Source organism: Lolium perenne, chromosome 1, assembly GCF_019359855.2.
Source record: "Lolium perenne isolate Kyuss_39 chromosome 1, Kyuss_2.0, whole genome shotgun sequence".
Lineage (NCBI taxonomy): Eukaryota > Viridiplantae > Streptophyta > Magnoliopsida > Poales > Poaceae > Lolium > Lolium perenne.
Genome location: NC_067244.2, coordinates 203,801,078 through 203,820,324, shown reverse-complemented (window position 1 = coordinate 203,820,324; position 19,247 = coordinate 203,801,078).

Below are 19,247 nucleotides of genomic sequence, written 5' to 3'. Positions count from 1 at the left end.
GTCCTTCTAAACGCAGGACCTTGCCAGCTTTGGGGGCTAATGTCGGGGGGAAGACCCCGGATAGGGCAATGGACGCGGAGCAGCCGGCTGGCCACTGGCCGGCTCGCGGCAAAGGCCGGCTGAGGAGCAGCCGGCTGGCGCCGTGGCCGGCTGGTCCGGAAGCCGGCTGGCTCTAGGTCCTAGTCAGCCTGGCTACGGCCACCAATGCTGTAGTTGGGCCGGCTTCTACAAGCCATATCCGACTGGGGTTTGTACCTCAGGCCGACTCGAGGCTGGCGAGTCTTGCACTGGAAGGAACCGGGTAGGTGATCCGGGTTCCCAAAGTCCACGCTGACTCTATCTTCCGCAAAGCGCGGGGCACTGTGGAGCAATAGTGCCACGCGCCGGACAGGCCGTCAGGGCTTACGACGATCCGTACTGGCTACAGCGGCTGACGGCGACAGGGACACCTCCTCCATACCGCTGACCGTGGCAGCCGGATGGGACAGGCCACGATGCCTCAACCACTCCTGACGTCACCGCCTCGGGAAGGAGCGGAAGCCGGAGCCGGCCCAGCCGGCCAGTAAACTATAGGGTCTTATATGTAAAGTGCCGGTGCCTATATAAGCCGCACTACCCCCTCTCGTGCAGGGGATCGATCATTTATTACTTTCACCCACCTACAGAGCTGCCCTGTGAGAGAGACCATAGTCTTCCTTAGCCTCTCAGGAGCAGCCGGACACAGCTCTAGGAGCACCATTGTACTGTGTGATCATCATATACACTCATAGCAGGAGTAGAGGTTTTACCTCCATCGGAGGGCCTCGAACCTGGGTACGTCGCCGTGTCGCTCGTGCCCATACCCGCATCCGGATACCGCCGTGAGATCCCTCAGGAACCACTTCGATTAGCCACCCTATGGCATATGCCGTGACGATACCACGACACGGCGCTCGGCGATGGTGCAGAGGAGATCTTCGGCAGTCAGCCCGCCATCGGTGGCTGTCGCCAGGAAGTCCCAAAGCAGATTCACCTCGGCGTTCTGATCCGTCGAGCGGGCGTTGTGGCTCCAGTTGATCCGGCCGACGGGAGGAGCCGGGTTGAACTCCGGCAAGTTGATCCGGTCGACGAGCTCCCCCTCGTTGCGCACGTAGAAGAATGACATCTGCCAGTTCTTCACCGAGTCGACGGTGGGGATTTTGGGGAAAGGCGTACCAGGCCGGGTGTAGATCGAGGCGGCGCCGCAGGCTCGCAGGCGGCCGTCGTTGGTCTGCGCCTTCAAGAAGAAGAGCCGACTCCAGAAGTCGATGTCGGGCCACAAGCCGGCGTAAGCCTCCATGAACGCCACGAAGCAGCTCAGGAGGACGCACGCGTTGGCCGGCAGGTGGTGCGGCTGAAGGCCGAAGTGGTCGAGGAACTGCCGGAAGAACGTCGAAGCCGGCAGGCCCAGCCCGCGATCGAGGTGCGCGCCGAAGACGACGCGCTCGCCGGGCCGCGGCTCGGGCTCCACCTCCTCGCCGGGCACCCGCGTGATCACCGACTGCGGGATCCGCCGGAGGCGCACCAGGCGTTCGATGTCGTCCTCCTGCATGTAGGAGCCCCTCCACGATCCGCTGGGGGACGCCATTGGCGAGGTCGAGGAAGAAGATGACCAGGAGAGACTAAACGGCGAGGAGGAACCTTGCGACCGCGGCGGCGACAACGGCGGCTGAGGACGCTCCGTCGAGACGCGCGGCCCCGTGGCGCCGGATTGACGGAGTGACGGCGGCGGATCGGTGGAGATTCGCCTGCCGGAGTTCGCCAGCGGGAGGCGTTCGCCGGAGCAACGGCGAGCTCGAGCGCGCCGGGAGCGATGGAAGCAGGAGCGCGAGGAGGAAGAGAATGGCAAGTGGCCGCCTCGATGCCTCCCCCGCGGCATTTATAGCCTCCTGCCGCGGGCGGTTGGCCTCCAAGTGGCGATCGTGGGCCACGTCCCCGGATTTACTGCGCCGTAACTCCTCCCACGTCCACGACGGTTACCAGAAACGGCCACACCACGTCGCCCACTACCGCACCGGATCCGGGGGAACACTGACGTGACCAGACGAACCGACCGCAGCGCCAGGCGTCAGACCGGTCAAGTCGGGCGCAGGACCCGAGGCGGCGGAGACTCCGGCGCGCGGCGAGCCAGAGCCGGACAAGAAGTTCCACTCGAGCCAAAATTCATCAGCAAGGCGGAGGCGCCATCAGATCTTGCGAGAAAGCAAAAACTGCACAAGTATAAAAAGCGGCCGGCTAGAAGCAGCCGGCAGGAACGAGCCGGATGAGGGCGCAGCCGGCTGAATGGAAATTTTCAGTTGGCCCCTCCAAGTGCCGTCTAATATATTCGAGAAGCCAGGAAAACCTGCCTAGGTCCTTCTAAACGCAGGACCTTGCCAGCTTCGGGGGCTAATGTCGGGGGGAAGACCCCGGATAGGGCAATGGACGCGGAGCAGCCGGCTGGCCACTGGCCGGCTCGCGGCAAAGGCCGGCTGAGGAGCAGCCGGCTGGCGCCGTGGCCGGCTGGTCTGGAAGCCGGCTGGCTCTAGGTCCTAGTCGGCCTGGCTACGGCCACCAATGCTGTAGTTGGGCCGGCTTCTACAAGCCATATCCGACTGGGGTTTGTACCTCAGACCGACTCGAGGCTGGCGAGTCTTGCACTGGAAGGAACCGGGTGGGTGATCCGGGTTCCCAAAGTCCACGCTGACTCCATCTTCCGTAAAGCGCGGGGCACTGTGGAGCAATAGTGCCACGCGCCGGACAGGCCGTCAGGGCTTACGACGATCCGTACTGGGTACAGTGGCTGACGGCGACAGGGACACCTCCTCCATACCGCTAACCGTGGCAGCCGGATGGGACAGGCCACGATGCTTCAACCACTCCTGACGTCACCGCCTCGGGAAGGAGCGGAAGCCGGAGCCGGCCCAGCCGGCCAGTAAACTATAGGGTCTTATATGTAAAGTGCCGGTGCCTATATAAGCCGCACTACCCCCTCTCGTGCAGGGGATCGATCATTTATTGCTTTCACCCACCTACAGAGCTGCCCTGTGAGAGAGACCATAGTCTTCCTTAACCTCTCAGGAGCAGCCGGACACAGCTCTAGGAGCACCATTGTACTGTGTGATCATCATATACACTCACAGCAGGAGTAGAGGTTTTACCTCCATCGGAGGGCCTCGAACCTGGGTACGTCGCCGTGTCACTCGTGCCCATACCCGCATCCGGATACCGCCGTGAGATCCCTCAGGAACCACTTCGATTAGCCACCCTATGGCATATGCCGTGACGATACCACGACAGCGGCGGAACTTCGCCGGGCGGCGGAGCTCTGGCGACGAACGGAAACGGTGAGGGCGCAAGAGGGCTAGGAGCTCTGTGTGCGCGAGGGAGTTGAGAATGCGAAGAAAGGAGGAAGAAGGAGCGGTTTCCCCTTTTATAGGAAGAAGAGATAATGGGCTGGAAACCGCTGGGCCGCGGCGGTTCGCTTCGTGGGCAGCCACGTGGCGCGAGGATACACGCGCGGAAAATAGAAAGCCACAGGGTCGCCGCACGGATCCGGAACGGCATCCTGGATCCGGTGTGCCGCAGTTAATACGGGCGCAGAAGCCGAAGGGAAGTGACCCCTGACACTGGCGCGTCAGGTACAGTGCGCATGTCACTGACAGGTACTGTACCCGAGAAATTCTCGACTTCGTCGAGGAGAGATTTAATGTCTAAGATACCGGAGAATGAGATACCGGAAAATACCTTGCAAAGAGAGAGAAAGACGTAAGTCCGGCGAAGATGCCGGAGAAGATTAACTGACCACCGGAAAGATTTAAACCGGTACCTTAAGATATGTAAACTGGCATGGTCTGTTGGATAGAATCCACCGGACTATACCAGCTTCGGGGACTAATGTTGGGGGATGACCCCCGGTATGCCAAAGGCATGCCAAACCGGATAGTTTGGGCCATCAAGATACCGGTTTAATGTTTATACCGGAGCACAAAGTTAAGTGTTTGGCTAAGTAAAGCTAAGCCGGTATCCCCAAGAGGGGTATACCGGAACCGGGTAAAGAAGACACCAGGCTACCGGAAAGAAGTGCCCGGTAGCACGTTGGCAAGACTGGTCAAAGATTCTCTTCAGAGCTAGAGGACAAAGATGAGCTAAGCAAAGTAGCTTTAAACGAAGCCCTGGCGCCAAAAAGGAAGATGACGCTGAAGAAGCCGGAGGACGTCAGCCTCCCTGATTAAAGAAGACCCCGGTGTCATCTATGATTAAAGTAACTTTGTAAAGTAGTTTGTCTAGTCAAAGATGCCATTAGGGTTTCTTGCCCTGTAAGCCACCCTCTCGCCTATATAAGGAGAGGGGGCACCGCCCTTTGCGGGCACGATAAACCTTGTATGCACAAACCTGTATCCTGTTGAGATCAATGAAGAGAAAGATCTAGTGCAGAGTTCTTCCTTGTGTGTTTCTTCTTCTATCTTTGCCTTTGGCTGAGTTCTTGAGGAAACCATCCGGAAGTTCATCCTATCTAATCAAAAACCCTCCCCCGAATCCTCTAGCGCCCATTCAGCCCCAACTTAAGCCATCCCATGGCATCTGCTTGTTCACCACGACGACAGTGTTAGTAGAACACGTGTCTGAAAGGCTGCCCAGAAAGTTCACCTGCAACCAAAGTGTAGCCAAGCCAACCTTGGATCAGATCAGGGTCGTCTGTCGATACCCCAATGTGTTTCCTGATGATCTACCTGGTATGCCCCCCAGATCGGGATATCGAGTTTATCATTGAGTTAATCCCTGGAACAAGACCTATAGCCCAGAGAGCCTATAGCATGAACCCAGCAGAGTTAGTGGAACTGAAGAAGCAACTGGATAACATGCATTACAAAGGTCTGATTCGACCAAGTGCGTCGCCTTGGAGATCCCCAGTTTTGTTTGTGGATAAGAAAGATGGTTCCACTCGTTTATGTACGGATTACCGTAAGCTTAACGATGTAACCATCAAGAACAAATACCCCTTGCCAAAGATAGAAGACCTGTTTGACCAGCTGACCGGTGCCAAAGTGTTCTCTAATATTGATCTTAGGACTGGTTACCATCAACTGAAGATTCGTGCAACCGATATCCCCAAAACTGCCTTCACCACCAGATATGGATTGTATGAGTACAATGTCATGTCATTCGGATTGACCAATGCCCCCGCTTATTTCATGAATCTCATGAATAAGATCTTTATGAACTTTTTAGATAAGTTTGTCGTTGTCTTCATCGATGACATCCTAATCTACTCCAAATCCGAAGAAGAGCATGAGCAACATTTGGAAGTTATCCTAGAAACCCTTAGGAAGCATCAGTTGTATGCCAAGTTCAGCAAATGTGAGTTTTGGTTAAAGGAAGTAGGATTCCTGGGACACATCTTGTCTGCAGGAGGAATTGCCGTAGATCCCGCTAAGATCAAGACCGTTGAGGAATGGAAAGCCCCAACCACTCAGACTGAAGTCCGTGCATTTCTGGGATTAGCGGGATATTACCGCAGGTTTGTTGAAGGATTTTCCAGCATAGCAAGACCAATGACTCAACTATTGAAGAAGGACAAGAAGTTTGAATGGACTGACAAATGTAAAGAGAGTTTCCAGAAACTCAAGAGCAGATTAACCATAGCCCCAATATTGATCATGCCCGATATCACCAAGCCATTCGACGTCTATTGTGATGCATCCAAGATTGGTCTTGGATGTGTGTGGATGCAAGAAGGCAAGGTGATATCATACCTGTCAAGGCAACTAAAGCAACATGAGCAGAACTATCCAACCCATGACCTGGAGTTAGCAGCAGTAGTCTTAGCCTTGAAAGTATGGCGCCATTACCTCATGGGTAATCGATGCGAGATCTATTCGGATCACAAGAGCTTGAAGTATATTTTCACCCAGAAGGAGCTGAATATGAGGCATAGAAGATGGATTGAGTTGATCAAGGATTATGACATGGAAATCCACTATCACCCCGGCAAGGCCAATGTGGTAGCGGATGCCCTGAGTAGACAGCGGAGTCAGTTTAACTCCATGATCGCAGAAGAACAACCTAGTTTGTACCAAGAGTTTGAACAATTTAGACTAGAGCTAGTTAGTGAAGGATTCCTAGCGAGCATTGAGCTCCAGCCTACCTTGATGAGTCAGGTCAAGGAAGCCCAGAAGGGAAATGCCAGCATTGATGGAATCAAGAGTCAAATAGCTGCAGGAAAGGCACCGGGATTCACCAAAGATGAAGAAGGAGTTCTTTGGTACAACGGACGCCTATGTGTGCCGACAGATTCAGAGTTGAAGCAAGTCATTCTGAAGGAAGCCCATGATACCCTGTATTCCATTCACCCCGGAGGAACCAAGATGTACCAAGATTTGAAGGAACAATTTTGGTGGCATGTGTGGTGACCCTGCATACCACTGCATGTTGTAGTATGCCAGTCATTGATATAACATTCACGAAGTACCATTCCGCAAATGTTACATCCCTCAGAGTAGTACAACAGAACATAGCAGGGTCCATAACTCATTCACATAATATTACAAGTAACATACACATATTGTCTCGGAGCTCCTCTTGGGTCCTAAGAGGATCACTCCTGGGTTCGAGGCGAACCCAACTTAACTTACGATATAAGAGTCTCATTAAACTAAACATTTATTTCATCGAGCAGCTAAATACTAAGAGTTCGGGCTGCTCGGTTACTACTACTATTGGATATCTCTAGGCTTGATCTCCTCCGGAAGCCTCCCCGGATCCGTAGACTATGAGATAGTCTACGCCTTCAACTCCTCCTGAGAGGTCTGGTTCCTCGTAGCCGATGATCTCGGCTCCATCATTGCTGTCGTAGTCCTCCTCCAGACGATTCAGACAATCTAAGCATGGGATTTAAGAGTGGTATGAGTACGAGCATACTCAACAAGTTCATTATAGATAAGAGGTGTTTAATGCACTAGCTACGATATTAGACCAGAAAGTCTAATACCAATGCAAGTTTTGATAAACATTTCTTCAAGAGATTGCTTTTATTTCAAAGAGCTATGTCCGTCAGCCTTCACCGGTTTACTAGAACTTCATGGAGCTCCTTTCCGGCCGCGTTCGCAGTTCCTCAATCCCGGAACAGGGAGTGACAGGTCACAGTTCTTTACACTCTGCAGAGGTGTGTTGCTTTACCCATAAGAGATCTTAACCTTGGTGCCAACCGGGCAGCTTTCCCGTCCACACTTCCTTAGGTGTGAGGCCCGGTATAAGGTCTAGCCAAACATGTTCCTCCGCTACCTCGAACACCCACCCTTTGTTGCATGCGCCGACCCTGGGTCCACGTCGGTCCCATTATTCCCGTAATTTCAGGGTGGACCCCGACCACGACAACAGTGCTGGGCTCTACCATACACTCCTACGCCGGTGGCTGCAACCCATCATAGATCGCAATACCGTGGGGACTTAAGGCTTCCCCAGCCTACCGCTTGTTCTTCGAACGACAAGTGTCTACGGACTGTGCCGTGGGGACTTAAGGCTTCCCCAGCCTACCGCTTGCCGCCGATGAGATACAAGTGTCTACGGTAAAGCGCATCCGTTGATGAACGAGAGGTGGAAACACTTTTGACTACTCCGTCCCACTCCGGATCTTATGGTTAACACGGGTATTACGGCACAAGAATCATCATGACATTTGTTGTTTAATCCTAGATGGATATAAACCCGTGCAATGGAACCTCCACCATATCAACACAATCCATGGTTCCATTGCCCACCACATAGTCATATTCATAATTATGAAAGTAGTGGTTTTTGATTTTTGTGCAATAGTGATAACCATAATACTTTGCAAGTAATTTGATAAAAATACTCAATTGACATGAGCAAGTGATGAACTTGCCTGAACACTGCAAAGTTTTGCAGTTGGAAGGTGTGGACTGACCCTTGTCCTCTGGTTCTGAAAAATAGCATCATTGTCCGATAAGGGCAATGGTTAAAGAAGCAGTTATGCATGATTCCAGTTTTAGGGTTTGTTCCCCCTTCCGATGTTGTTATTATATCATGTAAGAGGTTAATACTAAGAATAATTTGAGGATACTTGATTTCAAGTAAAATACAACCTTGAAATGTTGTCAAGGTGTTTTTAAAGTCCAAATACATTAATGGACTTATTTTCATTATAGAAAATTAGGTGTGTGATTTAAATGATTATTTAAATCATCAAAATAGGACTTATTCTTAATTGTCTTCAAAAATTCTCTTTGATATTTTATTTAAATAGAGAATTTTATGCTGATCCTTTTTCATATTTTTAAGTTATTTTTAAGAGCTTTTAATAATTTTCTACTGAATTTCAAAATTTCATGTTTTTATTGAATTATTAAAAGTCCTTTTTGCCCCTGGGCCCACTGTCGGGGGTGGCCCGGTGGGTTAAGCTAAACCAGCTCGGGTCCGACCGACCCGAGCGGTCGCTCACTCGCCCACCACCTCGCGCCGTCTCGACCTAACCCTAATCCCCAATCTCGCTCGCGACTTCGTCGCCGCCCGCATCGTCGCCGGCCGATTCCGGCGATCTCCGGCCGCCATGGCCCTCGCCATGGGGCGCATCTGCACCGCCACGCGACGGCGCACCAGATCCACGGCGTCGATCTGGTTCTTAGCCGCCCCATCGCCGATTCCCCTTTCGTTTGACCGCACGGTGGTGCGGTGCTCACCGGTGCCTCAGGCGTGATGGCGCCGCCGGGCCTTCGCCGCCGAGGTGCGGAGCGCTGCGGCGCTCGTCGGGCCTGGCATGGCCTGGCCAGGTGCCGCCGTGCCTTTGGCGCGCGCCGCCGTGGCCGCCACGGCCACGCTTGCCGTCTGCTCGCTCCAGGTACATGCGCCGCCTCCCTCTTACCCTCTGTGCTTGTTCTTCCTTCTCTTCTATGTGCTCTGGCCATGGCTCTCCTCCTTGTGGAGGTCTGCCATGCTGTTGTTGCTGCTCTGCTGAGCTTAGCTCACTGCTGCTACGTATGCTGCTTGCTGTGTTGCAATTGCAATGCTTGATCATGCTGTTCATGATACTGCTGTGAATTTGCCATGGATTCTGGCTACTGTGCTATGCTATTGTGCTCTATAACTTGCTGTTGTAACTCATGAGCTCTTGCTCATGAGCATACTGTGATGCTTTGCTTGATTCAGTTATTACTGCTGTTGCTATCTTGTTTCTGCCTCTCCTGTGTGTGCAATTACTTCTCCCTGGCTTGATCATAATGCATGATCCTTGCCTTTGGCAAGTACCAGTGTTCCTGGTGTGCTATCTCTGTGCTTTAAATCATGATCATGCTCAATTGAGCATTGTTTTTGACTTGGCAGCTCCATCCCTTGATGGAGTGCTTCTGGATACAATTATAAAAGTGATTATGTGCTAGTCTGTAATATAAATGTTGCTTATCTGTGGCTGTGTAATTCATAGAATTCATGTGGGATTCCAGTGTTTGATTCTAGCCTGCCCTGGCATGCTTTAGCAGGCCCTGATGATCAAATGATCATCACTTGCTTGTTGCCTGTGCCTTACTGATGCTTCACCTGGTGTCTGTGTGACACTTGTACTTGTGCTGGTGTGTGTTAATGCTTACTCAAGCATCATCTGATGCTTGCAATGAGCCATTGGTTCACTGACAAGATGTTGGTGCTTTAGTTACTTTACTGTTTCATTTATCTGTAGGATAACGTTGCATAGAAAACAAAAATTTTCCTACGGCGAACACGCAATCCAAGCCAAGATGCAATCTAGAAGACGGTAGCAACGAGGGGATGATCAAGACTAACCCTTGAAGAGATTCCAAAGCCTATAAGAGTAGGCTCTTATTGCTGCGGTAGACGATCACTTGCCGCTTGCAAAAGCGCGTAGAAGATCTTGATCACGATCGGTTCCGGCGCCACGAACGGGCAGCACCTCCGTACTCGGTCACACGTTCGGTTGTTGATGAAGACGACGTCCACCTCCCCGTTCCAGCGGGCAGCGGAAGTAGTAGCTCCTCTTGAATCCGACAGCACGACGGCGTGGTGTCGGTGGTGGTGGAGAAATCCGGCGGAGCTTCGCTTAAGCGTGCGGGATATGGTGGAGGAGAGAGAGACCGCTAGGGTTTGGGGAGAGGGGCGCCGGCTAGGGCACCCTTGAGGGGTGCGGCCATGGTGGTGGCTTGAGTGGCCGGCCAGCCCCTCTCTCCCCCTCTTTATATAGGTGGAAGCCCCAAGGCTTAGGTCAAAAAGTCCGAATAAGACCCCAACCAAAACCTTCCAAGTGTCCAAACCTAGGGGGAGTGGGACTCCCCCCTTTCCTTGGTGGGGTGGCCGGCCACCATGGTGGGGAGTCCACTTGGGACTCCTCCTCCCTTAGGTTGGCCGGCCAAGGTGGGTGGAGTCCCTTTGGGACTCCACCTTCCATCCTTATTTCTTCCGGACTTTTCTAGAACCTTCTAGAACCTTCCGTAGAACCTTCCGGATCATTTTAATTCACATAAAATGACTTCCCATATATGAATCTTATTCTCCGGACCATTCCGGAACTCCTCGTGATGTCCGGGATCTCATCCGGGACTCCGAACAAATATTCGAACTCCATTCCATATTCAAGTACTACCATTTCAACATCCAACTTTAAGTGTGTCACCCTACGGTTCGAGAACTATGCGGACATGGTTGAGTACTCACTCCGACCAATAACCAATAGCGGGATCTGGAGATCCATAATGGCTCCCACATATTCAACGATGACTTTAGTGATCGAATGAACCATACACATACATTACCAATTCCCTTTGTCTCGCGATATTTTACTTGTCCGAGGTTTGATCTTCGGTATCACTCTATACCTTGTTCAACCTCGTCTCCTGACAAGTACTCTTTACTCGTACCGTGGTATGTGGTCTCTTATGAACTCATTCATATGCTTGCAAGACATTAGACGACATTCCACCGAGAGGGCCCAGAGTATATCTATCCGTCATCGGGATGGACAAATCCCACTGTTGATCCATATGCCTCAACTCATACTTTCCGGATACTTAATCCCACCTTTATAGCCACCCATTTACGCAGTGGTGTTTGGTGTAATCAAAGTACCTTTCCGGTATAAGTGATTTACATGATCTCATGGTCATAAGGACTAGGTAACTATGTATCGAAAGCTTATAGCAAATAACTTAATGACGAGATCTTATGCTACGCTTAATTGGGTGTGTCCATTACATCATTCATATAATGATATAACCTTGTTATTAATAACATCCAATGTTCATGATTATGAAACTAATCATCCATTAATCAACAAGCTAGTTAAGAGGCATACTAGGGACTTCTTTGTTTGTCTACATATCACACATGTACTAATGTTTCGGTTAATACAATTATAGCATGATATATAAACATTTATCATAAACATAAAGATATAAATAATAACCACTTTATTATTGCCTCTAGGGCATATCTCCTTCAGTCTCCCACTTGCACTAGAGTCAATAATCTAGTTTTACATTTGTAAAGATATAACACCTTGGCCTTCCGGTGTTTTATCATGTATTGCTCACGGGAGAGGTTTTTAGTCAACGGATCTGACACGCTCAGAAACGTATGTATTTTGTAATTCATTTGCGTCTCAACGCATCACTCATTTCCAAATGAGTCGGCATTAAATATGTTTGGTCTTCTGGTGGAACCTTAATTCCGCGGTCTGAAATATGTCACTAATATTGTCATACACAATATAGCTTCAAAGTTACGATTCCATCGAACTACACCATGTTCTCAAAGAACCTCTTGACTTAACATCCTTTGTCATTGTCAAAACAATGACATACTCTGCCTTCTTTTGTAGAATCCGTCACAATATTTAGAACTCTTCTAAATCTAGCATAGACAACTTCTAGCTCATTGTGCTACCTTTTAAACAACACTTAGTCTAATTTGAAATTGAATTTATATGTGACAAAACCAATATCGGTGTAACACCTTACAGCGATTTGTTTGTCATTTCTTCATACAAATATATATATATATATCCTTAGTTCTTCTAAAGTACTCAAGGATATTCTTACTATCGTCCCATGATCATCTTATGAATCATTCCGGTATATGCTCATAACATTTTAGAGCACAAGATATCTGATTTTGTACATTTTATTCGTGATCTAAAATCACTCATGTGTTTTTACTCATCGAGTGTCAGATACACTCAAATCTTGTTAAACCTTCACATGACAAGAACATTTTCTTAATATTTCTATATTGAACTATTTCAATATCCATTCTATGTACTTTGACTTAAACTTATCATGTGTTTTAATCTATCTTCATAGATCTTGACACTAAATATGTTTTAGTCCATATCCTTTCATTGAAGTTAATTTTCAATGAAACATTTTAATCAAGTATATAATTACATTATTTATAACCAACTATATGTCATCTACATAAAGTATTATAAATATGTCTCAGCGCTCCCACTTAATTTCTTGCAAATGCAAGCCTCTTCATCATTTCTGATGAAATCAAAAAAACTCTTTGACTATTTCATCTGGTGAAGATTCCAACTCCGTAATACTCACTTCATCCAATTGAAGTTCGTATTCCTATCTAGTATTCTACGGACTAGCAAAACAATTGGTTGTATCTTGTATACATACTTCTGTTAAGTAGTGTATTTTGCCATCCTACTAGCATATCTCATAAAAGAAATATGTAGTGATTACTAGAATAATCCATATAGACTTTAAGCATTGCTACGGAAGATCTAGTCTTATCGTAGTCAACTCTTTGAACTTTGTCGTAAACAATTTTTCGACAAGTCAAGCTTCTTCAAGGATATTTCATCCAAGTCCATCAATTTTATAGATCCATTTACTTTCAAAAAGTATTCATCTATCTTGGATTTCATGGCGTATAGCCATTTTAACGGAGTCAGGGCCCATCATAGCTTCTTTGTTTGTAGTTGGTTTATTATTGTTCAAAATCAATCCTTTGTCCACAAATCATTTATTTGATCACAAAGTAAACCATACCTACAAGGTTCAATATGTACTTTGATCTCCATGGCTAAAACACTTTTTAGTCATGGGAGCCATGATCGTCGTGGCCGCTTCCGAAACCAATTCCGATGCTGCGCTACTCTGATTATTATGCTCAGGTTCATAAACCTTATCAAATCATATTGTCCTCCCACTCAAATACTTCACTAGAAACAATTTCTCGGAAATAAGAAACATTGACAAACACTTTTGTCTTTGTCTCGTGGGAAGAATTCCCAATTAAATCTCTGGGATAACCAACAAAGACATTCATCCGATTTTGGTTATAAACTCTTTAGACCAAAATTTAAAGAAAAAACTATTAGGGTTTATACCCATACCATAACTTGTATGGTGTCATTTCAACGGATCATGATGATGCTCTATTTAGTGTAAAAGCGGTAGTCACTAAAGCATAATCCACAAAAATATAATGGCGTCATAATATTTTATCTCATCATTGATCCAACAAGGTTTGGATACATCTCTTGGATACTTCATCATCACTATGATACTCCAATAAATGTGAGTTGTAGAACAATTTCATAACTCTCTTAGATGTTCGCTAAAACTCGTAATTCAAATATTTCCACCATGATCCAATCATAGATATTTGACTTTTCTATTACGATGATTTCCACTTCATGTTGAAATTTATTTGAACTCATTCAAATGTTTCAAACTTCTTCCTTATCGAATATATCCATATATATATACTCAATTCATTGTTGAAAGTTTTCATGAAGTAGAAGAATCTCCCGCACACAACTATGCTCAGTGAACCATATACATCATTATGTATTTTTCCACTAAGTTAGTTACCCGTTGGCCTATGAACGGCATTTTAATCATTCTCTTTTTAGAAAAGATTTGCAAGCGCCAAATGATTCAAAAATCAAATGACTCCAAAAATCCATTTACATGGAGTTCCTTCATGCGTTCCTTTCTAACATGACCTAAATAGCGGTTCCACAAATAAGTGGAATTCAAATCATTTGCCTTATGGCATTTTAGCGTCAGTGTTATGTATGTGTGTTTCACCATTAAGATTTATAATAACTTATCCATTGTACATGGAGTAATGTCATAATTTAAACAACTCATTGTTTTCATTAGACCAGAGCAAAATAACAATTATTAAGTTCTTTATTATAAATTCTAAGGGCTTAGATAGAATGCCAACGACGAACATAATAACACTTTATTTTGTTCCAGACGTGTATTCCTATCATATTCCTTGTCAGTCACTTAGGCCATTGTATTCTTGTATTGTGTTGTTTTGTATGACACTTCATACCAACCAATATAGTACTAATACCCAAGAATTTCATAGTGTGACCTAACTAGGAATACAACCATAACATGTATATCATTTATATACACCTGAGCTAGACTTTTCTAGTCTTTTCTTTCTTTCTGCCAAAATATCTTTTGCAGTTTCTCTTTTAGTTTTCCTCATTATTCAGAAAAACACTTCAACATCAATAACTTCTAGGTTTGTTGGTCTAATACCAATAACCTTGAGGTTCTTATTTTGAAGTTGATCATCATATGACAAGTGTTCTAGATTTCACTATTAGTAACTTTGTAATACGATGAACAATTTCACTCATAATTTTATCCATCAATTCATGACAACTTTCCGAGACCATATCTGTACATGCTAGGCTCGTAAAGTTTTAACCTTGGTATTTGCATGTGCAAATCTAGCTTGCACCCGTTGTATGCACACGTAGAATCTATCACACCCGATCATCACGTGATGCTTCGAAACGACGAGTCTTAGCAACGGTGCATATTAAGGATGGTCACTTCATGGATATGTGAATATCGTTAGTGCCCCAATAGTTGGAGGATTGTGACGCCTTGCGTCTTCAACCTTCGTACATTCCCATAAAACTTATGAGTTCATGTAGTCTCACCAAAATATATTCTACCATCTTGCAATAAGGTCTTAGATATCACTTATATCTCATACCTTGATTATTTCTGAAAACTAAATTTTCAGCTCCTTACTTTTCAAACAAATTTGAACTTCAAGTTTCACGGAGACAAGATAACTTTAGGTACTAATTGATACCATAACTCTTTGAATTAACAATGTGAGGTTTACTAAAAGCTTGCAGTAGGACTTAATCAATTCTTGATTCTTTAACAATACGGTACCAATCTGTAAAGTTTCTTGTCAGATTTTAACAGTATTTCTATCTCAATAACAAGACTAGCGCATAGTAGAAAACGGATGCCAATACTACAAAATTAATTCAAAATACTATTCAGACTATGTTTATGATAATTAGTTCATGTTCTAATCTAATTACTAATGAACTCCCACTTAATACAACATCCCTCATAGTTGTTAAGTGGTACACGATCCAAATCCACTACACCAAAACCGATCATCACGTGAGATGATGTAGCTTCAATGGTGAACATCAACATGTTGATCATATCATCCATATGACTCGTGTTCAACCTTTCGGTTTCCGTTGTCCCGAGGCCATGTCTGTACATGCTAGGCTCGTCAAGCAAACCCAAGTATTCCGCGTGTGCAACATGGCTTACACCCGTTGTATGTGAACGTTGAATCTATCACATCCGATCATCACGAGATGCTTCGAAACGACGAACTGTTACAACGGTGCATACGAGGGGAGAACACTTTATTATCTTGATATTAATGTGAGGGATCATCTTATAATGCTACCGTCACGATCTAAGCAAAATAAGATGCATAAAGGATTAACATCACATGCAGTTCATATGTGATATGATATGGCCCTTTAGTCTTTGTGCCTTCGATCTTCATCTTCAAAGCACGGACATGATCTCCATCATCAACGGGCATGATCTCCATCATCGTCGGCGTAGCGTCAAGGTTCATGGCGCCGTCTTCATGGTTGTTCACCTCATGTAGCAACTATTACAACTACTTTGAAATACTACTCAACATGAAATTTAAAGACAACCATAAGGCTCCTGCCGGTTGCCACAATACAATAATGATCATCTCATACATATTCATCATCACATTATGGCCATATCACATCACCAAACCCTGCAAAAACAAGTTAGACGTCTCTAATTTGGTTTGCATATTTTACGTGGTTTAGGGTTTTCGAGAGAGATCTAATCTACCTACGAACATGAACCACAACGGTGATACTAATGTTGTCAATAGAAGAGTAAGTTGAATCTTCACTATAGTAGGAGAGACAGACACCCGCAAAGCCTCTTATGCAATACAAGTTGCATGTCGAACGAGGAACAAGTCTCATGAACGCGGTCATGTAAAGTTAGTCCGGGCCGCTTCATCCCACTATGCCACAAAGATGCAAAGTACTCAAACTAAAGATAACAAGAGCATCAACGCCCACAAAACCATTGTGTTCTACTCGTGCAACCATCTATGCATAGACACGGCTCTGATACCACTGTAGGATAACGTTGCATAGAAAACAAAAATTTTCCTACGGCGAACACGCAATCCAAGCCAAGATGCAATCTAGAAGACGGTAGCAACGAGGGGATGATCAAGACTAACCCTTGAAGAGATTCCAAAGCCTATAAGAGTAGGCTCTTATTGCTGCGGTAGACGATCACCTGCCGCTTGCAAAAGCGCGTAGAAGATCTTGATCATGATCGGTTCCGGCGCCACGAACGGGCAGCACCTCCGTACTCGGTCACACGTTCGGTTGTTGATGAAGACGACATCCACCTCCCCGTTCCAGCGGGCAGCGGAAGTAGTAGCTCCTCTTGAATCCGACAGCACGACGGCGTGGTGTCGGTGGTGGTGGAGAAATCCGGCGGAGCTTCGCTTAAGCGTGCGGGATATGGTGGAGGAGAGAGAGACCGCTAGGGTTTGGGGAGAGGGGCGCCGGCTAGGGCACCCTTGAGGGGTGCGGCCATGGTGGTGGCTTGAGTGGCCAGCCAGCCCCTCTCTCCCCCTCTTTATATAGGTGGAAGCCCCAAGGCTTAGGTCAAAAAGTCCGAATAAGACCCCAACCAAAACCTTCCAAGTGTCCAAACCTAGGGGGAGTGGGACTCCCCCCTTTCCTTGGTGGGGTGGCCGGCCACCATGGTGGGGAGTCCACTTGGGACTCCTCCTCCCTTAGGTTGGCCGGCCAAGGTGGGTGGAGTCCCTTTGGGACTCCACCTTCCATCCTTATTTCTTCCGGACTTTTCTAGAACCTTCTAGAACCTTCCGTAGAACCTTCCGGATCATTTTAATTCACATAAAATGACTTCCCATATATGAATCTTATTCTCCGGACCATTCCGGAACTCCTCGTGATGTCCGGGATCTCATCCGGGACTCCGAACAAATATTCGAACTCCATTCCATATTCAAGTACTACCATTTCAACATCCAACTTTAAGTGTGTCACCCTACGGTTCGAGAACTATGCGGACATGGTTGAGTACTCACTCCGACCAATAACCAATAGCGGGATCTGGAGATCCATAATGGCTCCCACATATTCAACGATGACTTTAGTGATCGAATGAACCATACACATACATTACCAATTCCCTTTGTCTCGCGATATTTTACTTGTCCGAGGTTTGATCTTCGGTATCACTCTATACCTTGTTCAACCTCGTCTCCTGACAAGTACTCTTTACTCGTACCGTGGTATGTGGTCTCTTATGAACTCATTCATATGCTTGCAAGACATTAGACGACATTCCACCGAGAGGGCCCAGAGTATATCTATCCGTCATCGGGATGGACAAATCCCACTGTTGATCCATATGCCTCAACTCATACTTTCCGGATACTTAATCCCACCTTTATAGCCACCCATTTACGCAGTGGTGTTTGGTGTAATCAAAGTACCTTTCCGGTATAAGTGATTTACATGATCTCATGGTCATAAGGACTAGGTAACTATGTATCGAAAGCTTATAGCAAATAACTTAATGACGAGATCTTATGCTACGCTTAATTGGGTGTGTCCATTACATCATTCATATAATGATATAACCTTGTTATTAATAACATCCAATGTTCATGATTATGAAACTAATCATCCATTAATCAACAAGCTAGTTAAGAGGCATACTAGGGACTTCTTTGTTTGTCTACATATCACACATGTACTAATGTTTCGGTTAATACAATTATAGCATGATATATAAACATTTATCATAAACATAAAGATATAAATAATAACCACTTTATTATTGCCTCTAGGGCATATCTCCTTCATTATCTGTAATTCCTTGCTTTATTAGATAGATAAATGATGTGAACTGCTTAGCAGTAATGATCATATGGATGAATTTGATGTAGCTAGAGGGATGCCAACCACTGGTTGGGTACCCTAGCTCATACTGAATCCCCTGGATAATGATGTGATGCTTTGGTGAATTTCTTAAGTGGATAGGTAGCTGTTGTGACCCTAGCAGGCTCTGTCTGCTTAGAAATGGTTGCTCCTACCTGTGTTGGCTTGCTGTGATTTGGGAAATATCTCACTGGAAGAATCCTTGTGGTTTTTCCAGTTCCCTTTGATGTTGATAAACATGAATAGACACTTGATAGTCTATCTGTCTGATGGTGTAGTGGCTATAGGTGCTAAGTGAAACTGACTAGCTAAATAGGATCATCCCTTGTTGGATTTCTTTGATTATGTCACTGGTTTGGCATAGCCAATGTTCCCAGGGTGCCTTCCTATTTGTTTCTCTCTGGTTTTCTTGCACCAATTTGGCCAGTAGCCATATGATGACTCACATATAGGGTTTCTACCCTTGTGGTGTGTTTGAGATCATGCCTGTGCAATTTATGAACAAAACCATCTGGTTTGTTCATGTTAATGTGTATACCTCACTCCAGCTCCTAGAAATAGTGTGTTGGTGTAGAGGTTTTGCTTCTGGTGGTTGGTTTGACTTGCCCTGCTCCTCCTTGTAAGCTTGCTGCTTGATCTACTCCATGGTTTACTTCTCAACAGAAAACAGTTCCTTGCTTGAGCTGTTCCTGGATGAGGGTTATGGCTATGTGTTCTTCCTGTTCTAAGTGTTCTTGTTCTCTGATGACTTACCAAGTTGCCTGCCGATGAATGAGCTAGGGTTTGCTTCTGAAAAGCTTATATGTGATGCTCCCTTGCTCTCCCTGGTCGACAGCTCTTGCTTGTCACTTTGGTGACTCACTGTGTGTGTGTGCTGCATGCACACAGCCCTGTGAGCAGGCTGTGTGTGTGTAGGCATGTGCTGTGCACC